The sequence below is a fragment of the Dendropsophus ebraccatus genome, chromosome 3 (genome assembly GCF_027789765.1).
Source record: "Dendropsophus ebraccatus isolate aDenEbr1 chromosome 3, aDenEbr1.pat, whole genome shotgun sequence".
NCBI lineage: Eukaryota > Metazoa > Chordata > Amphibia > Anura > Hylidae > Dendropsophus > Dendropsophus ebraccatus.
The window spans coordinates 180739462-180766206 of NC_091456.1; positions in this window are offsets into that span (position 1 = coordinate 180739462).

A 26745-nucleotide genomic window follows, 5' to 3' on the forward strand; every position below is an offset into this window, starting at 1 on the left:
CTGTCTGCTCGCTCCGTGCAGCGGGTGCCTTCTCCTAAAGGCAGCTATATAACAACTATACTTACTGTATCCAGGTCCAGTCTCCTGAAGGCAGCTATATAACAGCTATACTTACTGTATCCAGGTCCAGTCTCCTAAAGGCAGCTATATAACAGCTATACTTACTTGTATCCAGGTCCAGTCTCCTGAAGGCAGCTATATAACAGCTATACTTACTGTATCCAGGTCCAGTCTCCTGAAGGCTGTTATATGACAGCTATACTTACTGTATCCAGGTCCATTCTCCTGAAGGCTGCTATATAACAGCTATACTTACTGGGTCCAGGTCCATTCTCCTGAAGGCTGCTATATAACAGCTATACTTACTGGGTCCAGGTCCAGTCTCCTGAAGGCAGCTATATAACAGCTATACTTACTGTATCCAGGTCCAGTCTCCTGAAGGCAGCTATATAACAGCTATACTTACTTGTATCCAGGTCCAGTCTCCTGAAGGCAGCTATATAACAGCTATACTTACTGTATCCAGGTCCAGTCTCCTGAAGGCTGTTAAATGACAGCTATACTTACTGTATCCAGGTCCATTCTCCTGAAGGCTGCTATATAACAGCTATACTTACTGGGTCCAGGTCCAGTCTCCTGAAGGCAGCTATATAACAGCTATACTTACTTGTATCTAGGTCCAGTCTCCTAAAGGCTGCTATATAACAGGTATACTTACTGTGTCCAGGTCCAGTCTCTTAAAGGCAGATTTTCTTGTGCTGGTTGAAAAAAAAACATAGGAATTCCGGCCAGTACAGAGAGTCACGGCTCAATGTGTCCATTAATCACAACTGCCTTCTCTCTGTGAACGCTAAGATGGCCTGAGATACACAGGACTTCCTGTTTTCTGACTGTTTCCTGTTTTTTGAGAAAAAAAACTGTCAGAAAACAGGAAGTGCCGTGTTTTCCATGATTAGTAAAAAAATAAAAACATGAATGTAAATTGCAAACTTGCTTTATATCACATCTACTGTTGATTTAGATTTTTCAATGCGTAGAAAGACAACGGACAATAGGGGCTTTACATTATGAGTCTGACTGATCATGTGACACAAAGCTGGAAGTTACTGGAGTTGATCATCTCTAGCTTTTACGTTTGTATTATTTACATACTTTTATATATTTGTGTAAATCATTGGATTAAAATGTTAAAAGGCCATGTTTTTAGAAAAGGTGCGAAAAGCCAATGTTATTGTGGTAGCATGAATAGTCTTTTAGTTTTATGCGTGCACGGGTTCTTTTAGGTTTAGTGGGTTTTGTAGTTGTTTTAGCCGTGCTACAATGTCTGACTTCCGTGTTTTTGTTGTGACCCGTGAGGGTTAATTTTATTTTTTTTTAAATCCCATAAAGTTTTGTGTTTTGGAATAAAAATTTTTTTTGTTGTTTTACTGAAAAGCTGAACTTACTGTAAAGTGAATAGAAAAGCCGAATAACAGCTGCAACAACAGCTGCGGAGCCACAGTATGGTGTAATGTGTAATGCAGGGGAATTGCACAAAGAACATTATAATACAATAACCATGAAGTAGTATGAAAAGTAGTGGAACTATACGTATCCGAAAGATGTTAGTTTTGTAGCTATAAATGGGAATATGTCACTGAATAGACCTATAACCACTTACAGCCCCAGACTGGCCCACATAGGACTATCATTACTAACAGCATCAGACTGGCCCACATAGGACTATAACCCCCAACAGCCTTAGGCTGACCCACCCAACTGAGGAAACTCAGTTGGGCCTAGGCTGTAACAACATTCTAAACAAATATTAAAGGGATTTTTTAACTCCACACAATCATTGTATATGGTTTCAGCAGGGTTAAAAAAAAAAAAACCATACTTACCTGCCCCATTCCCCCATTGAGTCTGTCCCAATGGTCTATAGTGCCAGGTAATCTGCACTTCCTACTTTACTATCAACATGCAGAAAGTGCCCACTCAGCCAATCACTAGCTCAGACAGGTCATCACTACAGCTATTGATTGGCTGAGCGTGTGCTTCATGCATGTTGAAATGAAACCAGGAAGTTCTAATCACCTGAAACTGGATTAGGTAGGGAATTGGGGAAGGTAAGTATAATTTTTTTTTTCAATTATTATCCCAAAGGGGGCCCATATTCCACAATGTTGTAGCATAGCCCTTTCAACACAACAAAACCCAAAATGATCCAGCATCTACTCTCCAGAAGAACAAAAACTCGGCACTACTAGCTTAGCTTAACCCGCTGTTGTATTACTCACTAGACACTATAAACACATCCTATATGGGGGTGCTCTGATCACGAAAAATCCAAATCCAATTCAGTACATAGAATAAAGAAATCGGCACTCACCCAGGACGTAATATCTTCTTTATTGTAATGAAAAATCCATTAAAAATTGCAGGGAGAGGGAGCTTGGCAATCAGGTCACAGCGACGCACGTTTCGTGTTCAGCTGAACACTTCCTCTAGCTGGTGATTGACAGCATCATGTTACACATCACATGACTATATACTCCACCCCTGGGTGACGTACAAAATATAAAACATGTAACTTCACAACACATTAAAAACATTAAAGGAACACGTGTAGCTCGTTTCTGTCGTTCAAGCCTAGTGGACCTAACGCTTCAAGGTAAGATATGAGGTATGCTTCTCTCTGTAACAGTTTTAGGTGTCTGTCTCCACCCTCTTTGGAAAGCCCGATTCTCTCCAAGCCCGCAAACCGTAGAGCATTGCGATCCCCGTCGTGTACTTCTCTCATATGGGTTATCATTCTCATAGACCCTTTTCCTGTGACTGTTGAGTGGCAGTGTTCTCTATACCGTATGTTTAATTGTCTTTTTGTTTTGCCGATGTAGAAATACTGGCAAGGGCAAAACAAAACATATACAACATAAGTACTTCTACATGTTATTAATTCTCTCACTCGCCATTCTTTACTCCCAATCTTTAGACAATTAGCAGGAATGAATTTACTACAGTGTGTGCAATTATGGCATTTCTTGTTCCCTTTAGGTGAACCTTTTTCGAGCCATGTCTCATGTCTCTCTGCACTATTCTGCTCTCTCAACTTATCTGCTAATGTGCGATTACGTCTATATGTCACAATGGGTCTTGTGCTAGTTTTATCATTAAGTGCTGTATCACTTTGTAAGATGTACCAATATTTATTAATGGCATTTTTTATGGCGCCATTCATGGGTGTATTGTCTAAAGAAAAGCAAAATCTATCTATTTTCTCTTCTGTTTCCCTTTTTCTTCCTTTCATTAGTTGTGCTCTATCTTTCTTTTCTGCTCTCAGATAAGCTTTATGTAAGATGTTTTTAGGGTACTCTCTTTCTTCTAGTCTAGTGAGTAATTCTTTTGCTTGTTTCTGATAACCCTCTGGTTGGCTGTTCAGTCTCTTAAGTCTTAGGAGTTGTCCATACGGGATGGCCTTTTTAACTGTTAATGGATGCGAACTCTTAAAATGTAACAAGGTGTTGCTAGTGGTGGGTTTCCTATAGCCCTCTGTTGTTATTCTATTCTGGTCAATCCTCACCATTACGTCCAAAAATTCCAAGCTCTGGTCACCAAAATTTCCTGTAAATGCCATGTTCATAGTGTTGGGGGTATTCAGGTACTTGAGAAAGTCCGTAAATTCGGACTGGGTACCCTCCCACACTATGAACACGTCATCCATGAAACGCAGGAATGTCTTAATGTTCACACAAAAAGGATTGTTGGCAGAGAATACATATCTCTTTTCAAAGATGGCTAGGAACATATTCGCGTAGGCACATGAAACTGGTGTGCCTATCGCGGTACCAACTTCTTGTTGGTACCACTGTTCGCCAAACCTAAATACATTGTTACCCAGGATGAATAGAAGGGCATTGCACACAAAGGAAATAAATTCATCCGATTTCTCTGTATCCCGTAAGAACTCCTCGATCGCCTGCACACCCGCATCATGTGGGATGCGGGTGTACAGGCTCTCGACATCAATAGATGCCAGGTGGAACCCTTCCCTCCAAGGGACCTTTTCGAGTGCCAGAAGGAACTCACCAGTATCTTTAAGGTAAGTGGGGATGGTGGGCAGCAGCGGGCGCAATAGCCAATCCGTATACTTGGATAAGGCTTCAGTCGCCGAGCCGATCCCCGCGACGATGGGAGGAAATACCATTTAGGTTTTTTGACATATGCTGGTATAAGCTTTTCTGCCGTTTTGCTGGAGAGCAAACCTTGCTCCACGGTCGTTCTCAACAGGCTTCGTAGCTTTTCTAGGATTCTGGGAGTGGGATCACTTTTTAATTTTTTATATGTGGTCGTATTGTTAAGCTGCCTGTTTGCCTCTGTGATATAATAGGTCGTGGACATCACTACCGTGGAACCCCCCTTGTCCGCCCTCCTAATAGTGAGGTCCGCTCTGGACTTCAGCCATTTTAGCGCCCTACTCTCACTGGAGGTTAAGTTGGACCCGGCTTTGGGGTAGACAAGTGCTTTGATTTCATTGGTGACTGTCTGGGTAAACAGATCAATTGCGCCACCCGGTTCTAGTGGAGGACTAAAGGTTGATTTATTACCACCTCTAAATTCACTGAACTCAGTCGGTCTCGGGACTGTCGCACTACTATCCTCCACCTCCATTTCTAGATCATGCAGGATATGAATGCACTCTCTTTCCCTTAAAGACATATTGTCCGACACACTGAAACCTAGTGGCCCTATCACCGCTGGGATTTCCCCCTCCTCTCGTTCACCCTGATTTTCCCTTCCTCCTACTTGCGTTGTAAAAAATTTATGGAGATTTATTTTACGAATGCTTTTATATAGATCTATTTCAAATCTAGAGAAATTAAAGTCCTCTTTAATGCCGAAGTTCAGGCCTTTTGAGAGAAGGGACAAGCAAGCCTCATCTAAGTCCACGCCAGAGATGTTCACCACATTACGGACAGATGTTACTTCCTCCATGAGACATGTTTGCGTTTCTGCTTGCGTTTCCTCTCTGCCTCTCCTTTTCCTCCTTCCCCTTCTGATGGATTTTCTAAAGGGAGTTTTTCCTTTTTTTGTTGTTGTTGTTGCTGGCCTTTTAATTCTGCCTCTCCTCTTGGCGTCTCTTTATCTGACACACTTGAATCCGAGTCAGTTGTTCCAAAATCGGTATAATTTCCTTTCCCTTTTTTAGTGTTGTTTTTACTGCCCAATCTCCTGATATTTGGTTTATTGGACCAGTTAAAAATGCGACCCTTATCGTAGTCCATTTTGTCCCTTAAGAATTTCCCTTTTTTCCTTTCTTTTGTTTCCGTCTGAACAGTCACCAAACGTTTCTCTGTTTTCTTTAGAAATACTCTTAGTTGATCTTCCGCCACTCTTTCTTTTAGTTCTGCTTTTGCTTTGGAGAGTTCGGCAGACACCCATTCATACTCTTTCTTGTTTCTTCGTAGAATTATAAGCATTAGATTTTTAGCATGTTCCTCATATGCGGTATTCCAACAATTCACAAAGTCTTGGTCATCTTGGTATTGTGAAGGTGGTTTATAACCTCTCAGTCCTCTGGGAACTCTCCCACAATCAGCATAGGACTGCAGGGATTTAATCGTCCAGAAGAGTCTCACCTCCTTCTCGGCTAACGCCACAACTTTATTTTCCAAAGACTTTGTACTCAGAACTTGAAGCTCGTCTTTTGTATTGCATGACGCAAAAAATGCCTGGGCATCCTCTCTCTCTGCTTCAAGTGCAGTGTCTAGATTCTTGAGCGAGACGCTTTCTGCTGTCTCCATGTTTGCTTCGGGTTCACTCTCAGTGTGCTCAGAGTCAGAAAACATCAGGTGCGGCAATTACTCTCCAGAAGAACAAAAACTCGGCACTACTAGCTTAGCTTAACCCGCTGTTGTATCACTCACTAGACACTATAAACACATCCTATATGGGGGTGCTCTGATCACGAAAAATCCAAATCCAATTCAGTACATAGAATAAAGAAATCGGCACTCACCCAGGACGTAATATCTTCTTTATTGTAATGAAAAATCCATAAAAATTTGAAGGGAGAGGGAGCTTGGCAATCAGGTCACAGCGACGCACGTTTCGTGTTCAGCTGAACACTTCCTCTAGCTGGTGATTGACAGCATCATGTTACACATCACATGACTATATACTCCACCCCTGGGTGACGTACAAAATATAAAACATGTAACTTCACAACACATTAAAAACATTAAAGGAACACGTGTAGCTCGTTTCTGTCGTTCAAGCCTAGTGGACCTAACGCTTCAAGGTAAGATATGAGGTATGCTTCTCTCTGTAACAGTTTTAGGTGTCTGTCTCCACCCTCTTTGGAAAGCCCGATTCTCTTCAAGCCCGCAAACTGTAGAGCATTGCGATCCCCGTCGTGTACTTCTCTCATATGGGTTATCATTCTCATAGACCCTTTTCCTGTGACTATTGAGTGGCAGTATTCTCTATACCGTATGTTTAATTGTCTTTTTGTTTTGCCGATGTAGAAATACTGGCAAGGGCAAAACAAAACATATACAACATAAGTACTTCTACATGTTATTAATTCTCTCACTCGCCATTCTTTACTCCCAATCTTTAGACAATTAGCAGGAATGAATCCAGCATCTGTATTTACATTTAGAGCTGACGTTGGAGTCAATGGGGGGGATTTACGAAACATATGCCAGAGGCATACGCCAGGGAGAAGGTGCAGATTCACCCTTCTCCTTGGCGTTCGCCTCCCTTGTGCCCGATGGGCGGGCTGGCGGAGCTTGCGGGGGCGTGATGAGGCGTGGCCTCCTCCCGTGCCTCATTTATTACGATTTACGCCTGCTGGCAGGCATAAATCATGACGCAAATCTACACCTGCTGGAAGCTGCTGAATATTCATGCGCCCGGCGGGATTCACTAAGAGGCGTACGACTCTTAGTGAATCCTGCTGGAGAAAAGGGGATGGGGCCTAACATAGGACCGGCGTACTTGTACGCCAGTCTTTGTAAATCCCCCCCATTATCTTTAATCAGGGGTTTACAGCTAATAGTTTGGTTCACACACCTTATTGACCAGTCCTGCCTTTATTCTGATGCAGTTTAAAGCAGACAGACACGTATTCTATATAGAAGGAAACAGAATAATTTCTTCCAATGGGCCCGGCGCCCCGGTCCAACACCGATCACCGATAGACATACAGCAAAAATAACCCATCACTTTAAAAAAAAAAAATAAAAAAATTCTTGTTCCGATTCCACACAACCTCACATTTTGTAGCCTTTTCTTCTTCCTGCTAATCCCCATAACCGTCTCCCGTTCTGAATATTCCTAATATTATAATTATTGTTGTTGTTAGATCCCATCATCATCAGTTGCGCGTTAATTGTGCAATGGCGCGCCAAAGGTTCCTCAAGCCCTCCCCGACCCTAATAAAATTGATTAAAGCATTGACATCCTCCCATTCTCGATTTGCCTAAAAATATCTTCCCTGCGCGCAATTGATCATTAATTCTCCGGCAAGTCTTGTTTTAAATAAACTCTGGTTCTCCCCAGTCTGTGAATTGCTCATTAATCTTCCCTGATTACCTATTGAACAAAGAATTATATTTAAATCTCTTCCATATACACAGGACAATCAGCGCTGGAGCCTTTTCCTCGTATCATTTTCCTCCGTTTCAGGTTTATTCATCGCTGTGTCATTTTCATACCTCTAATAAGAGATTATTAGTTTGTCAATCTTTCATTTGCTAATTCAAAGCTGGAGTCGATTCGTCTTGTTTCATCATTTGGAGGTGAAAATGTTCTGAGCAAATAAATGGAAAAATTACTAAGTATTATTCTTTACTCTTTTTCTTTCTTTCTTTCTTTTATTATTTTTGCTTTGTATCGTAAATTTGTTTCTCTGATGTGTGACTGTGTAACTGATCTAAGGTCATAGGAAACAAAAAATATTACATTTTTTTTAAATGATTAATGTCTTACTTATTTTACTTATTTACTACACTTTTATTTTACTTATTACTTTATTGGTATTTTTTATATTTATATTCATAGAATATATTATAAAAGAAATTGGTGTTAAAAAGTTATAAAGATTTGTAAATTATTTCTATTTAATAAACTGTAATCCTCCAGTACTTATCAGCTGCTGTATGTCCTACAGGAAGTGGTGTATTCTTTCCAGTCTGACACAGCGCTCTCTGCTGCCACCTCTGTCCATGTCAGGAACTGTCCAGAGCAGGAGAGGTTTTCTATGAGGATTTGCTACTGCTTTGGACAGTTCCTGATGTGGACAGAGGTGGCAGCAGAGAGCACTGTGTCAGACTCCAAGACATACAGCAGCTGATAAGTCTTGTAAGATTTGAGATTTTTAAATAGGAATTATTTTCAAATGTGTATAACTTTCAGAATTTTTTTTTCTCTCTGGAGTAAAAGATTAAAAAGAATTATAAAATATTCATACTGTCCAACTTTATGTTGTTTTTGTATTCTGAAATAATGTTGTTTCATACAGAAAAGGGCGGTTTCAAACCTTTTTTTTTTTTTTTTTATTAAAGTACCTGCAGTTTTTCATGGTTTGTTTGTTTTTAACTAAAACTAAAGGTGAATCCTTCATATTTTTTTAGTCTGACACAGTGCACTCTGCTGCCACCTCCGTCTATGTTAGGAACTGTCCAGAGCAGGAGAGGTTTTCTGTTTCTATGTTTTTATTAAATTTTTCAAAAGCATTGTAGACAAAGCAAATTTTTGCAAACAAAGTATACAATTAAACCGACATGTTGTATATTTAAACATAAGGAGAAATCAAAGAAGGTTTTCTATGAGGATTTGCTGCTGCTCTGGACAGTTCCTGACATAGACAGAGGGTGGCAGCAGAGAGCACTGTGTCAGACTGGAAAGAATACACTACTTCCTGCAGAACATACAGCAGTTGATAAGTAATAATTTACAAATCTGTATAACATTTTGGCACCAGTTTATGAAAAAAAAAATCATCTGCATAGTACTTCTTTAATTCAACTTTTTATGCAATTTGTCTTAAAACAATATGTTACAGCATATAAACATTACCTAAACGGGTACAACACAAAAAAACAAACAACAAGGTCTTTTACCGAATTTATAGAATGAATAACATAAAAGTGACAGCGAAAACAAATAAACAATAAAACATAGAGAAAAAAAAGTTGTGACCTCTGGAAGGATGAAGGGCGAACGGACAATAAAGAAATACAATAAGACTGCTGCTGCTGAGTCGAGAATGAGACTGGGCGTGAAGGGGTTAAACCGCACTGCGGATGTACAAAAGTTTGCAACCAAGATGGTTTGGAGGCCTTAAAGAAGCAATTATAATTGTAATTAGTTAGAAGTTTCCACTGACCGCGAGAAATATTGGATTGATCCATTACAGCACGAGAAAAAAGTTTGTCAAATTGCAATTTTCTCTGGAACTTGAAACAAGAAAACAATCACGAAAAAATGACTGCAGGTAAATCGAATAATTACAATCTTTATGAATTCGCTGATAAATTAGATATATCAAAAATGAATTAAAATGGTGACAAGTGTTAATCTTTTTAATGAGACCGCGGGTAACCTCATCAGAGTTTTAATTAAAAATCAGCCAATTCCTGTTGTTCACATTTACATTTGACCTGAGCACAGTATGAGGTTCTAAGCGGAATTATCTATGAACTATGTGAGAGAACACATTACCAGAGTACTCCGAGCTCCGGCACACCACCATCCCGGCTGTTATATAGGATATTTCATAGGATTCTGGAGACGTATGATTGTCTTTGTAGACATATTAGATGTGGAAACTATGGGGGAGATTTATCAAACATGGTGTAGAGTGAAACTGGCTCAGTTGCCCCTAGCAACCAATCAGATTCCACCTTTCATTTTCCAAAGAGTCTGTGGGGAATGAAAGGTGGAATCTGATTGGTTGCTAGGGGCAACTGAGCCAGTTTCACTTTACACCATGTTTGATAAATCTCCCACTATGTCCCAAAAAGATTTGTCAATGATTTGTTAATGTACCTCTCAGGAATGTGCAGTTGCCTAGTTTTTGCTTTTGTGTGACACACCCGATTGCTTCTCAGCTTCCGGCAATGCAGGAGTTACACTGAGCTCTGCTAGCCTTGATTGCTGCAGCTGAGCAAGTCTTTTTGATGCATGTTTTCCTCTGCCTGTCTGGATCCTTGAGGATCAGACCGGGCTCTTGATCCTCATAAAAGAAAGCTGAGCCACTCTCTCAGTGCTGGCTATTAAGGTTCATACCCTGATCCCAGCTCCCCCTGTCTATTCCTGCGATCCCCGTACCTAATTTCTCTGCTCGATTTACCTGTTACCTGACCTCCCACCTGACTTTTGACTATCCGATTGTTTACTGATTTTGTACTGCGTTGCCTGTTTGGTTCTGGCTTATTGACTCTCCTTTTGTGTTTGTTTGTCCGTCTCGTTCTGTGTTACACTTATACCAGAACAGGGACCGACTTCATGGTTTCCATGGCTGCCAAGGGCCGTTTGAGGCAAGTAGGTAGGGACAGTGGGGGAAGTTCAGCCTTAGGGCTCACTGTCGTGTCTTATCCCTACCTCCCTGTCCTGACAGCACCACTTTAGCAACATAGTGATGCTTTTTTGAACATCATCCGTCCATGAGGAAATCCAAAATTTTCTTTGACAAATCTTCAATTCCTTTGAGTTTACATCCCTGGCAGGCAGTCATTTTAAATTTTTTTTTTTTTTATATTGAAAAACTAAACTCTGTTATCAACCACATTTTTTGGTAGATAGATTTTCTATTACCATATGTCCTATGTATATTGTCCCTCTTCATGGTGAAATCCACCCCTCTAGATGACCAGTATGCCATAAATGTTTGGGTCAGTATGTCAAAGAAGTCTTTGTCAGGAGCCAGTGCCTGCCGGAGCTCCCGGCTCCTGACATTGTCGCGCTGCAGTGGCGGAGTGCGCTGCTGGCCATGAGGACACGCCAACAGCATCCTTAGTTACCAGTGTCCCAGCCTAGGCACTCAGCTGGTCTGCATCCCTGTGATGGCTGACTGGCAGATGCCGCTGCCAGTCTGCTCTGAAGGACGGTCTAGAGTCTGTGTCCCAATCCAGCCCAATCCAGCCAATCCGCCCATTTCTCACCACTGATACCGCTCAGACTCTGACTGTCGCCCTGATCCATTCCCGTCTTGACTATTGTAACTCCCTACTAATTGGTCTTCCTCTCTCTAAGCTCTCCCCTCTCCAGTCTATCCTGAACGCAGCAGCCAGATTCATTTTCCTCTCCAGCCGCTATACCGACGTTTCCCTCCTGTGCCAGTCACTGCACTGGTTACCCATTAAATCCAGAATCCACTTCAAACTCCTCACCCTCACCCATAAAGCTCTCCACAACTCTGCCCCTCCATACATCTCCTCCCTCATCTTCACCTATCATCCTTCCCATGCCCTGCGCTCTGCAAATGATCTAACATTAACATCTTCCATAATCAGAACCTCTCATTCCCGCCTCCAAGACTTCTCTCGTGCTGCACCAATTCTCTGGAACGCCCTACCCAAACACATCAGACTCATAACCAATACTCACAGTTTCAAGCGGGCCCTGAAGACTCATCTCTTCAGGCTCGCCTATAACATTCCCTAAACTGTTTCCCCCTTCTGTTGTTTCCCTCGCTCTATCTCTGACGGTTCCTGCACTTTATTTGTTTACTTGCATCAGACATTGGCGTGTTACTGGCTTATCCTGTATTTCTAACTATGTACAATGGCCGGACCATGGACAAATAAAGCACTTATGCCTGGTGTCAACGAAAATTTATAGTCTGTAAGCTCCAACGAGCAGGTCTCGTTTATACTTTGTGTTTTTGTTTTTATTTATGTTCTTATTTATTCCAATTTAACTGTGTATTATGTACCTCTGTACTGTATGCATAGAAAAAAAAGCGCTGCGGAATCTGTTGGCGCTATACAAATACATTTATTATTATTATTATTATTATTATTATTATTATTATTATTATTATTATTATTATTATTATTATTATTATTATTATATCACTTGTGTATCTGGACCTTGGCTTTGTTTCCTGGATTTCCCCTCTGCCTCTTGGCTTGGTACCTCAGAACAAGTTTAACCCGCAAGGTAGATTGGGCTTCCTGTGGACAGGAATAATGGAAGAGCCTGGGAGAGCTGGGACCACACACTATGGGAAGCATGCAGAGGTTCCAACATTAGGGTCAGGGCAGGTTTATAGGGAGGAGTCTGTTGCACATAACCAATTAGGGATGTATTGCATCTTTAAATATAACAGAGTCTGCGTGCGGAGAAGTGGGTAAGAGCGTAGAGAGGTAGGGTGCCCTGAAGGGCTAAAGAGGAGAAGGTTCCAGGCCCGAGTGTGTGGGCTCCAGCGTCAGGGACAGAGGGGGAGCCCAGGGAGGAGCATGTGCGGTTGCAGCCGTGACATATATGAAGCACTGTAGTCTTTCATAAGAACACTTCTACTGGAGGATAGTAAAGGTGATTATAATACCAGTTTTGTCTTAACAGACTGATAACAGGAGGGGGGTGTTTCAAGAGTTGAGTCAATGAAATTGACATTACTCTCTTTATAGGGCTTAGAGATTTTCAGGCAGGCCTTACAGAGGCTTGGAGGCATGAGTAAAGCATGTATAGTAGATTAGTGAGCTTTGAGAAGCTGCATTGAGAACATGGTTTAGGGTTTATAGGGAGATATAGTGGACTGGCGAGACATAAATCAAGTCTGGGAAGTAACATGAAAAAGATTTCATACTGAAAATAGAGATGAGCGAACCTCGACCATGCTCGAGTCCATCCGAACCCGAACTTTCGGCATTTGATTAGCGGTGGCTGAAGTTGGATAAAGCCCTAAGGCTATGTGGAAATCATGGATATAGTCATTGGCTGTATACATGTTTTCCAGACAACCTTAGAGCTTTATCCAAGTTCAGCAGCCCCAGCTAATCAAATACCGAACGTTCGGGTTCGGATGGACTCTCACCCGATCCCGGTTCGCTCATCTCTAACTGAAAATTATTTTTGAACCTTTGTTAACAACTGTTTTCCGGAGCTGAGCTGTTCAAGCAACCATACTATCCAGTGCAACAGTAACCACTAAGCTTTTGTGCTTCATCTGAGAACTAGAACTGTGAAGATTGCTGCACCACTGTGTGTGAAGGAGAGATAAAGACCACACGATGAAAACAAAAAATCCAGTGTGGACAGTGCGGTAAAATATTAAAGTTATACTTACCTGTCTCTGTGCTCCCGCAGTCCCATTTCTCCACTTCTCTCTTACCCTTCAGTTTCTCCTAGGTTCTGGCAGGAATTGTCTGCTCAGTCGGTGACTCCATCACTGCATTGCAGAAGGGGGAGCTTCACAAGGCTGGCTGGGATCCATGAGCTATGATGCAGCGCTGGTTGCGGGGGCATGGGTGACGGGTAAGTATAACTTCTTTATTATATTTCTGCACTGCACTGCTGACACTTTTTTTTTTTTTGAGTAAGTAAATTCTGTTAATTACAATGGACTGCGGTTACCTTCTTTTAAAGTTCAACCACTAAAGAATATTAACCCCTTTTACATTATAAAAAAATAGGAAAAACATGGTCCTATTTTTTTGCTATTAGTTCTCTAAGCCTTGTGCACAATTATATGTTTATTATATATTTGGCTGGGACCTTTAATGAGACACCTTCAAAGCTCCTATGACAAATTGGCAGTTAGCAAAAATCATTCCCAACCTTTGTTTAGCATCGGGAGCAGAACTGGCGATGGAAGGAAAATGACAATTGCAATCAGCATGTTAATTTAGCATACATTGTACAATGCACCTAGCTCTGAATAATATTCACAAACCATCAAATTACACTTATCTGCTGAAGGTCACACAAAGGAAAAGGAAGATGCTGTTAAATTGTATCCATATATCTCGGAGATTTATTGTTCTTTAAGTTAATGCACTGTATAATATCTCTGAAATGTTTTATGATGGGATTTTAAAGTTCCTTAATATCGAGAATCGACTTTTTAGATTCAAATTTAACCACAAATGTCTTATTTTACCAAGTGAATAAAAATGGCAGATAACAAGTAAGTGCCTGGCTCTGAGAATTTGTATAGGAACAATAATTGGTGTGGACAAGTGATACCATACTGTTAGGATAGTTAAAAAACATACAGATCTGCTCAAAAGTTTACATACCCTGGCATAATTTTTGCTTCATTGTCATTTTTTCAGAGGATATGAATGATAACACAAAAACTTGTTTCCCACTCATGGTTAGTGGTCAGGTGAAGCCATTTATTGTCACACTACTGTATTTTCTCCTTTTTAAGTCATTATGACAACCAAAAACATTCAAATGGCCCTTATGAAAAGTTTACATACCCCCAATTCTTAATGCCGTGTAATGCCCCTCTAACATCAATGACACCTTGAATATGCAAAAAGGAAAAGCCGGTGGAGCCTCATTTAAGAGTTTTAAAACACAGGTCTAGCCAGATATCCCTCAGGGAAGGACCCAGCCATGGGGTGGCTCCTGTAGGGAAACCACCAAATCCACCATATTAAGTGGCCCTATAAGTCAATGTAATGACAAGGGAAGAACCAAGGCCAGGTATTCATCCACAGACAGCTGTTTCGGGGTGTTGCCCCTCATCAGTGTGGAGCAGGATTCTGGCTACCTTAAAGTCTTTTGTGGTAGTTGTGGATGAGGCTCTTTATTTTCTCAGATCGAAAGCTGCCCATTATTCTTGGCAAAAAGCCTCCATTTCCTGTAAACTCCTGGGGTGTCTTGCGTGAACTACGCAATTGAGTTCTCCCCAGAGTGGCTCAATGAAACTGAGGTCAGGAGACTGAGATGGCCACTCCAGAACCTTCACTTTGTTCTGCTGTAGCCAATGACAGGTCAACTTGGCCTTGTGTTTTGGATCATTGTCATGTTGAAACGTCCAAGTGCGTCCCATGCGTAGCTTCCAGGCTGATGACTGCAAATTTGCCTCCAGTATTTGCTGCATTTATCTTTCCTTCAAGTTTAACCAAGTTTCCTGTGCCTTTTGTAGCTCACACATCCCCAAAACATCAGCCATCCACCTCCGTGCTTTACAGAAGAAATGGTGTTCCTTTCATCATCGGCCTTGTTGACACCTTTCCAAACGTAACATTTATGGTTGTGGACATAAAGTTCGATTTTGGTCTCATCACTCCAAATGACCTTGTTCCAGAACTTTTGACGCTTGTCTCTGCGCTGTTTGGTGTGTTGTAGGTGAGATACTTTGTAGCATTTGCGCAGTAATGGATTTCTTCTGGCGACTTGACTGTACAGCCCATTTTTCTTTAAGTACCTCCTTATTGTGCATCTAGAAGCAGCCACACCTCTAGTTTTCAGAGAGACTGATATTTCAGCTGGGGTTTTTTTTTTTTTTTTTGCATCCTGAAAATTTTTCCGGGTAGTTGTGGCCAAAATTTTTGTTGGTGTGTACAGTGGTTTGTACAGAGCCCCAGATATTCCATTTGTTTGAACACTACTGACCAGCATTATCAATAATGGCTTCATCCAACCACTGACCATGAGTGGGAAAAACAGTTTTTGTGATATCATCCATAGTCTCTGAAAAAAGGACAAGAAAGCAAAAATTCTATCGGGGTATGTAAACTTTTGAGCACAACTGTGCTCAACTTTTTTTTTTTTTTGTTTAAAAATAGGATACAATTGTCATGTAAAGTCTAGTTGTCGTGTTAAATGTATGGAAAATAGTTGGCAAGTTTGTATAGAAGTTTGTAAGTTTGTATACAATTACCATTCTTTATTGCATCTACAGATAAAGATAAAAAGAGGTTAAAGGGATTTTCTGCTCGGGTAAAAATACACGTTAAATCATCTCCCCTCCTGGAGACTAACAATTTGTTCCATACCTGTTGTTATGTCCTAACAATTTGTTCTATACCTCTTATTGTCTCCTTTCTTTCAGTTCTGAGCTGCTGCTTTCTGCTGAAGACACAGAAAGCTATGTGTAAGCTGTTCACTCCATCTCCGCTCTGATCTCCCTTCTTCACCCTCCCTTCTGAGTCGGCTCATGTAAACAGTGTCTCTGCACTCTCTGATGCTGGGAGGATCAATCTGTGGTCAAGTTGCTGGTGACCTCACTGTGAGTAACCCTCCTGGCATTGCGGAGTGCAGAGACAGACAGACGGGGACACTGTTAACATGAGACATCTCAGAAGGGAGGGGGAAGGAGGGAGATCACACTTTTCTGTGTCTTCGGCACAAAGCAGCAGGCTCAGAACCGGGGGTAGAAGACTGGAAACAAATGGAGACTGGAACAAATTGTTAGTCTCCATTAGGGTAAATGATTCAACTTGTATCCATTTTTCCTTTGACAAAACAGATTTTTTCCCTTTTTTTTTTAGATAGTTTTTTTTGTTACATAAAAACATGGTCGAATGCTGCCTGTAAGAGGTATGCCCATCATTTAAAGGGGTACTTCAGATAAAAAATACTTTTAAATCAAACAGTGTCAGAAAGTTATACAGATTAGTAAATTCCTCAAGCCTTACAGTACTTATCAGCTGCTATATGTCCTGCAGGAAGTGGTGTATTCTTTCCAGTCTGACACAGTGCTCTCTTCTGCCACCTCTGTTCGTCTCAGGAACTGTCCAGAGCAGCAGAGGTTTTCTGGGGATTTGCTACTATGCAGAACAATCCTTGACACGGACAGAGGTGGCAGCAGAGAGCACTTTGTCAGATTGAAAAAAATACACCACTTCCTGCAAGACATACAGCAGCTGATAAGTACTGGAAGGCATAATTTTTTTTTAAATTTACAAATTAATATGTTGGCAACAGGAGAAAAGTCATGGTAGCTCCCAGTACAGTACAGTAAGTCAAGGTCGATGTTGGGAACTAAGCTGTAGGCTAAACATGAAGGTTGAAATGTATTGTATCTTCTGTCATATTTTCCTTATCTTGCACGACCTCCCATGAGAGTTTGACCAAAGCTATAGAGCAGGTTCATTCTGCTGGGGCCTAGGAGTGGGAAGTGATGGATATCAGCGGAGCAGTGGAGGCTGTGGGAGGTCACAATGTACCGTTCTGTGCCGAACACCGCGCAGCCTTAGGAGAAGACCCTGCTAATACGGCTACAGCCGGAAAAGAATTTTTCAAAATCTGTCTGTTTAATGATTTCTATATACATCATTGCCAGCTGTGACCTTTACAGAATAGAAAACGCATTAAACTCAGGCAAAAAGGTTTTCCAAGAACTTCTCGTATAAGAACAGAGTGTCAGAAAGGATCAGCGCAGCAGCGTGACACCACTTTAGGCTCGGAAATTTGTCTCTAAGATGAAGTAGCTCGAGAACGCTATTGTAATATTATATTACATTTAATTATTTTCGAGCATATTGCATCAAATCCTATATTACACTGGATTGTATGGAGCCCAGAAGGAGTTTATTGTGCACTCCCCCGACTGAAACCAATTGTAAAACCACTAAAAATCCATTTGATTGGTCCTGCATTTTGTGGCTCTACTTCCTGGTTGAGCAGTTGCTTAGTATTGCTTTCCTTCTGCTGTTCATCATAGTCCTCCCACCCTGCCTACTTCCCTCCCCCAGCACCTCTGCCAGTTCATTATCCAAAGCTGTTGCAGATAATCATATTTATTGTGCAATCAGCAATCTCACAGCACCTGCTGCTTTCACTCTTTGCCAGCTCCCATGGATGTAAATAGGAGCAGCTATGCCTCAACCCAGTGCCAGCACTATACAATCTATGGAGCCTGAAGCCTGTATATTGCTTATTTTCAGAATTGCAGATCAGCAGATCGGTGGCGATGCCGACTGTCAGCACTCAGTGATCAATAGTTTTAATCTGGAACCCCCCCTTCAAAATTGCTGTTATTATTTTCAAATATTGTTATATATTTTACAGTCAAGTAATATTACTGTAACCACTAGCTAATGTGCAGATTGTGCAGCATGGACATTGGCTAGAAAGGCTGTGAGTGAGTCAATAAGGTCCAGGTAGGTGTCACAGCTATCTGGAGCCATGTTTAGAGTAGTGCACCCCCCAGCTTCTGGAGGGGGCTTGGGGGGAATCCATAGAATGAATACAATGATCAAGTTGGTCCCACAGATGATCAATTGGGTCAAGCCTGTGGAATTTGGGGGTAGGGGTATTATTATTTGCCAATAAGTGAAGGTGCCATTCTGGAGGTCCCAGAGGTCCCTGCTATAACCCGGGATTAGCTAAGCAACACTTTCTATGTGTCACCAAGAGCAGGAAGCTCTTAGAGGGAGGTAGCTTCAGGACAGCACTGGCAAAGGATTGGGGACAGATAAGTGCATTTTTTTTATGTGTTACTGCCATCAAGAGTATTTTTTTTTTTTATTAATTCTCTAAAAAGTTATGTTCACACACCATTGGAAAGACGGTCATGTTTGTAATGACATATAACGTCCGTTATTTGCCGTTAAATGATAGCCCCACAAACTCTTACATTTTGCCCACTGGTTTAGCCATTCTGCTAACAGATGAGCGCACCTAAAGCATGCCTGAGTCTGATGCGGCATTTGATTACCGGTGGCTAAAGAAGTTGGATGCATTCCATAGGTTGTATCCATGTTTTCCCGGACTCCCTATGGCTGCATACAACTTCTTCAGCCACCGTATTCAAATGCTAAACAACAGTACTCGAGCATGCTCCAGTTGTGCTCGTCTGTATCTGCAAGTGATCCATTGTGGCCATGTTACAATAATAACCGTTATAATTTTTTTAAATTATTTTATTTTTATTTTTATTAATATTTATTATTATCAATAAGGTTATGTTCACACAACGTACTAATTTTGGAAAGAACGGTCGTTGTTTTGATGCTCAATGCAAAAACGGCTGTTGCTTTCACACAATGTATTGAGCAACTGCCATTGTTTTGAGTGCCAAACAATGACCATTGTTCTGTTGACGTTGATGCATTTTATTGCAGTATGAAAAGAATGACCATTGTTTTAATGGAAAACAATGACCACTTTCTTCAAAAATAGTAAATTGTGGGAACATAGCCTCAAGCCCCTATTCCACGGGGTGGCTGAGACTGTCAGTGCTGTCAGCGCTCGTTTGCTCCTTGTTTCCTGCTCGCTGCCGCTGCTATTCCTCGCTTCGGGGAGCCGCGGGGAGCTATGGGGGAGGGGGGGCTGCCCGAGTGATCGCTAGATCGTCCAGGCAGCCCATAAAGGATATCGGCGGTCTGCTGCCACCGCTCCTATTTCTTGGAGCAACGGTAACATATCGCTGCTATCATGTTGAAAAACAAACGACAGCAAAGATCAGGCAATATCGTTCATGTCGGCTGATCGCTGCCTTCTATCACAAAGGACGATTATTGTCCGACATGGCCGAATACGGCCGATAATTGTTCCATGTAATAGGGCCTTTAACATGATAAGAATTAGTTTTACTATATATCTCTTTTTTCTCTTTTTTTTTTTTTTTTTTGCCTTTGGACTGACTCTTTCAATAAAAAGACCAAAAATTCCAGCTTGCTCCTAGACGTAAGACATTGCATATAAACATGAGCATTTTGTCAACGTGTCGTGTGATGGGTGTTTTATGGTCAGTGAGATTTACTTAGGCTTCAGTGCACATACTATTAAAATATTTCAGGTATGACGTTAACATTTCCGCAAACATGTTTTCTGCTCTCCGGTAATCAGAATGATTGATACTGAACATCATTCAGCAGAGATTCATTCTCGGCAATAGGAGAATGTGCAGGAGGTGACACCGTCATGTGTGAAGATCATAAAATCCTAAAAGGTCATTCTGAAAATCAAGATTCACTGTATTTGCCTTTCGCCATAAACCTGGGTGCAGCGAGCACAACTCCATTAGGCTTCATTAACTAAATAACTCTGAAATATTCGAGTGGTCCCGAGCTAGACAAATACTTCACACTTAGAGCGGCTCGGCCGTAATGTATCCAGTATAGGAAAATAAAATAAAAATTGCCATTTGCACAAATGCAAATTACAACTTGACATTTCGGTTCACTCCTTTTATGATGTTAATGTTTAAAGCAATTGAACCTGAGCCCTTGATAATGATAAAAATACTTAGTACCTATCTACGATACTTAAGAGAACATGGCGGGAAAAAAAGAACTAGTAGTTTGATTCCTCTGATGGGAAAAAAAGAACAGCATTATAGCAACTTTGTACCGGCACCTTGCTGTCCCCGAACCGCCGGCACCGCGTTGTAGAGCTCTTCACACTTAACCTGGTTTGGGGGTCGGCCTGTCTCCCAGTGCCGGTATTTAGAAGAAAAACGACTTTTATCAATGCGGTGCTGTGGGAAGTAAAATTGACGTGGCCTAGAGCTTCAGTGCGCCAAAGGCCTAGGGCATTGATGCTTTAGGCCACGCCAGTTTGGTTCCCTGCCCCGCTGCATTGATCAAAGTAATTTTTCTTACAAATACTGGCAGTGGGAGACAGGCCAACCCCTGGACCGGGCACTGCGAGAGGAGCTCTACAACGACCGGGAGTGGAAGGGGATATTCAGACTTAGAAAAACATGGCCGCTTTCTTACAGAAAAAGCACCCCTCTTGTCCTCAGTATGGGTACAATTCGGATCCATTGAAGTGATTGGAGCTAAACAAATGGCAGTACCACACTTAACCTGAGGACAGGGGTGGCACTGTTTTTTTAAAGAAAGTAGCTGTGCTTTATCTAATCCTGCATAATATTAAATATTATCAATGATTTTAAAAATCAAGTCTATTTTTTTTTTTTTTTTAAACAGCCTCATTGTTGTCCCTAACCTTTATCTTGTATTGCAGCTCAACCCTGTCTACTCAAAAGGGGGATATGCTGCAATAAAAGACACAGCCCATGGATAAGCATGGCACCATTTTCACTAAAAACACAGAAGCCGACCTTTAGTTTTAATATTGGCCAACTGCTTTAAGGCAGGGTTCACACAAAGTATGACAGCGCCTGTCCTGTGACCCAGTCGTGTCACAGAATGGACACTGTCTGTGAAGTTCATCCTGGCCGGTACTGCAGTATCAGCCGGATAAACTCCATTTCTTTTGAATTGGAATGCGGGCACATTCGGGTGTGCCCCCATTCCACTTACCCATAGCAGACAATGTAAAGTGCAGCCTGAGCCGTACTTTACATTTTCTGCTCTGTCAGTCCTGTGCGGACTATTTAATGAACAGCGGCCACTTGGAATCCCGGCTGAACTTCATATCTTTTTAATTGAAATGCGAGCACATTCCGGTGTGCCCACATTTCAAATAACCATAGCCGACAATGTTAAGTGCGTCCAGAGCACTAAAGTGCGGCCGCATAAAACTGACATTTTTGTGCGGCCGCATTGAATCCTGGCTGAAGTGTAAACAGAGTGTATACACCCTGGCCGGAATTCCATAGACTTCAGTACGATCGGCCAACTCTTTAGATAACGGTCGTAGTTGCAAAACTGCAACTACAGCCATTGTTGCAACTGCAAGGATAAATGTTAAATGAACAACGCCCTTTAATAAATAAGCTATATGCCCCCAAAAATGTGCAAAATGTCTGCCAAGCTACATTGATGGAAAGTAAAAAGAAAGTAATGGTTCTTGGAAAATTTGAAAATAAGGATACCCCCCCCCCCCCCCGCCCTGAAGACCAAAACTGGTCGTGGTGGAGAGGGTTCGGTTTTTGCCCTTCGTTTGGTTAGTCAAGTCTGGCAGGTTACTAACAACAGTGTCAGACTAGGGGTACCTTGGGCGCACCAGGAAATTTGATTCTAGGGGCCCACCCTATATATATGAGTTATAACCAGCACCAAATTTTTTTAACTTTCAACTTATAGCAACTTTGCACAAAGCTGTGTATGTGACTAGCGATGCTAGCTCACTGCTAGTAACTTGCCGACAGGTTTAGGTATAAGAGGGGGAGTTACAAATGAGTGCACTTAACTCACAGACTTGTGCAGCAGTGCTTGGGTTTATATGTCATCCTCTTGCTCAGGGGCCCACTAAAGGGTAGGGCCCACCGGGGGGATTCCCCTGCTCCCCTGTGGGCCAGTCCGAGCCTATGACCTGTAGAGGTCACTGCCTTTTCCAGCATTGATATCCCTTAAAATGTAACACCTTGCCCTTACCACTTCCTTTTCTCATTAAATAATGGTCATTTCGCCCACCCAGGGTGCGTCACAATAGACCACATGTCCCAGCTACGGCCGTCAAATGGCTTTTACAACCACCAAGTGCCGGCTGTCACATTATCTTAGTGAGCTGAACCTGGTAGCGTGGCGGACTGTACCTAATCCCTTTACATGGCAAAAACACAGCTTTGCTACATATGTAAAGAAGATAAACAATTCATGTATAATGGGCTCTGGTATTGCTCCTGCAACAGAGCCACAGCGCTGTTTTTTTTTTTGTTTTTTTTCCCCCTTTAAGCCCCCTTTAATAAACAGATAGTGGATGCATATAAGTTACAGAGCAGAACATTTAATGTTAATTCCATCACATATATTTTTAATGAAATAGAAAATGGAACGTACAGAACATATTCCCTTCACATGCACAGAAATTCTAATTATTTGATTCTAAGCTATTTCTAATTTTCCACCAGCCAGTTCTCCTTGATAATTTTCAGTATTATAACAATTTATGCCATTTGAAAGCAGCCATGCATAAAATTACAGGCTTATTGTTGAAATGGAATAGTCACGGCGTAGATATCTAAGCAGGGTTTAATCACTTCAGTTTATATCAAATTGTACTCCTGAAAGGCGCCATCATTTTTATTAGGACGCAATAAGCTAATGGAAGGCAATCTGTGTTAATGTTAATAAAATTGTTAATACTGTATCTTAGAATGCACAATCTTGCATAAAATGTCTCTTATTTACTTAGAATGGGCAGAGCCACAGACGGCTGAGCGCAATCATCCAATGTGTTAGCTCCGAATAACATCGGCAATGGCTTTCTGCAGGGGACTGGAGAGAGACAGTATTGATTTAAAGGGGTTAAAAGGGGGAAAAAAAAAAACAATGATGGCGACCCCCAGGATCGACACTGATGCACAAAATGCCTCTTTGGAGTGCCATGTCCAGATGTGTAATTATAGGGTGTGCAGAGATAGCATTCACACTCTTAGACCAGGTTCACATTTAGTAAGACAGCGGCTGTTGTGTGTCACAGAATGACCGCTGTCTGTAAAGTTCATCTCGGCTGGTACTGCAGTATCGGACGGATGAACTTCATATCTTTTTAATTGGAATGCGAGCACATTCAAATGTGCCCGCATTCCAATTAACCATAGCCGACAATGTAAAGTGCGTCCGGAGCCGCTCTTTACATTGTGTGCTCTGTCTTGTGCGGATGCTATTCCATGAATAGCGGCCGCACAAAACTGACATTTTTGTGTGGCCACTTGGAATCCTGGCCAAAGTGTAAACAGACTGTTTACACTCCGGACGGAATTCCATAGACTTCAATACGATCGGCCAATTCATTAAATAACGGCCGTGATTGCAAAACTGAATATTTACGTTGTGTGACCATAGCCTTAGGGCCTTATTACATGGCCAGATAATAGGAGCAAGTGAATGCCAGCCTGTCAAATCAACGATCGCTTGCTCCTCGTTCCCTGCTTGCTGTCGGTGTTGGTGCGGCAAAGGCATCTTTAGAAGATAGCGATGGTCTGCTGCAGCCACTCCTATTACACAGAGCGACGGCCAGTAGACCTTCAGTATCGTTGTTTAAATTCAACATGCTGAAGGACAATGATCAGCCTATATTGTGCATATCAGCTGATCGTTGCCTCTCAGCATGAGCTATCAAACAGAACGATTATTAACTGGTAATCGGCTAAGTACGACAGTTAATCGTTTTGTGCAATAATGCCTTTAGGCTTGAGGAAGACAATGATCTCTGTGCGCCACATATGATGACCCATAATATAAATTCCACATGGTCAGTCGGGGCCATATTAGAGCTTTTGCATGAAGGCACATTAATATAAGGAGGCATCCTTCCTAATGACACGAAATGTTTGCGTCATGGTACAGTGTGACTATGCGGTGACCAACCTGGATGAGGCAGAGCTGGGGAATTACTTCGGGAGCTTGTATCTGGAGAAGGATCAAGGCTGTTGCAGAGCAATTCTCACACTCCCATAGACTGGCTGCAGTGATGAGGGAGCCACACAGGTGTTGGTGGTGAACACCCTCGTATAGTATCCTGGCTAATGGCAGTTGTGGTGCCCATGAGGTTGGGAGGTATGGTTAAAGGGGTCTTCTCATCTTGACAAGTGATGCTGTATTTACAGTATCCATGGGATACGTAATAAGTAAAATATTTTTTTCTGGGGTGGTTGACCAAAGGGGCCCCCTTTAATCCAGAGTCCAGTGCACATGGGTTCTTTACTAGGAAATTCTACTTTTTTGGTAAATGGTAAATGGCAGTTAATAGGCTTACCTGTGCAGTGTGAGTGTTTTGCTGAACCTAGTGTTACTTTCTGACTTCTCTCTTGCCAAAAGGTCAATATTCACACTGACCGGCTGACAGCCCTGAAACTATGTGGTTGTTATGAATATTACCCTTACAGGCTCGTGATGACTTTATCTTCAAAGCCGCAAAGTTGAAGAAGGAATGTAAAAGCCTTGGTGGATCCTGAAGACATGGGTGAGGTGGCCACTTTGCATTCTCCATAATACTTTACAAGAGCCAGGATGACCCCTGTAAGAGCGGAGGGTTCCTGGTTAACCTATTGCATTTTTTTTTCTAATTTTTGTATATTTGATCCCTTGAAGTTATGTTTAAATGAAATATACACAAATTAGAAAAAAAAATGCAATTGGATAACCAAGTACCTGTCTCTGCAGAGCAGGTGGTTCCTGGTTAAATTCTTGAGTCTCCCCTTGACTTCAATGGGGTTTGTTTCTCGAGTAACAAGCATGCAAGCATTGAAAAATGCTTGTCTCGAGTAATGAGCATATGAGAAACTTAGTGCTTGTAGCACTACTATTGCCGGCATGCTGCCAGAGTTCGAATGTGCCTTTCAGAAACCTGTTTCATTGTAATTTTTGTATACTTCATTTAAACAATGAAAGGACAAAATATACAAAAATTTTAACAAAAAAATGCAATGGGCTACTGCAGGAGATATAACTGACGTCCGAACGATTGTAAGCCGTCAGTTATTGAAGATGTATGTCCACCTTCACCCAAACACTTAGTGGGCTAGCTCAGATTTTTTTGGCCCTGATTTAATTTGTAACAAGGGAAACTGGAAAGCAAGGGAAAAGTGAGAGTGGACACATATGTATGTAAATGGACCGTAAGTGGAGATGCAGTACCAGAGAAGCTACTGTCTCTTGGGGACCACTGCTCCTTAGCACTGGTAGGTGGGGGTCCATGGATCCATAAAGATTTAGGGGTTACTATAATTTTCTTCCTAGAAAACACCTTTAAAAAGAGTAGAGCTGGATGCTATTTTATTCTTGGCCTGGGACATGGGTGGCGTCGTTTTTGCAAGAAAGTAGATTTACTTTTTAACCCCTTCTAAATGACAGTTACCACCCATCTGACTATTAAAGGAGAATTTATTTTGGCATGTTCACCCTACACCATAAAGGAGCACTTTATTTTGGCATGTTCACCCTACACCATAATCAATTTTTGTGTATATATATATATATATACTTATTTATATCATAGCACTCTGTCACTCTAATTGGGTATTTAAGTGATATTTACATTGTACCGGCCATTTTTTTCTTCATGTTGTCTTTATATGTACTTGTTACAGCAGCCCACACTGTTTGCCCTTTTCCAAGATGGCGTCCGCATCGGGTGCGGCCTAATGCGCATGTCCGGCCGGCTGGCGAGTCACGTGACTAGGACCGGATCTGACGTTAACCGCATGCGCCCCGCGTCACTTCCGGTACGTCGCACGGCCCGCGGCTGAGACTGGCGTCCGCACGAGGGGCCGCCATGTAATACGATGCAGGTGAGATCATTATAGCCATCCAATAAGGCATCGGGCCATACTATATAACATCCTTCTGGTCTCCCCCTCATCACTCCCTGAAGAAGCGAATAGCGAAACGACGTTGGAGGAGTGTGAGGTGGGAGGCCTGAGGCTCTGGGAATTATATCCCTGGGTAATGTTGTTTATGTGCACTTGCCTATACTTTGCTTCATTGAGCTGTGCAGCCTGTGTTTTTGGTTATGTCTGAGCACTTGCACTTTATAATATGCTTATAACCAGGCTGTATATGGCAAATTTATGAGTATCCAAGATATGCACCTGCACTTTATTTTGTAAACATATACCTTTCCTCATGTTTGGTCTCCCACCTCCCAGGTCTTTTGTTTGTTTTTATATATTTTTTTTTCTTGTCCCTTATATTGTTGCGATATTTCCCAATAAAGTTTTCTTGTACCAATTCATTTGATATTTTTTGTTTATTTGCATATCGGATGGGTTTATAGGTGTTCAGTTCTATCTTAGTACCATTTGGTTATTTCTCCCCCCCCTATCTCTTTTTTTTTGGGGGGTATAGGACGTTTATTACAGAATCCAGAATCTATAGGTGTTTTCTATTAAAGGAGAAGTCTGGCCCTGGCAAGGATGTGACAGGCTGCAAAGGCAAGGGGAAGCTTAACAATGAAGCATGGGGAGGGGGAGGTGGGGAGGTAAGTTAGTACCAT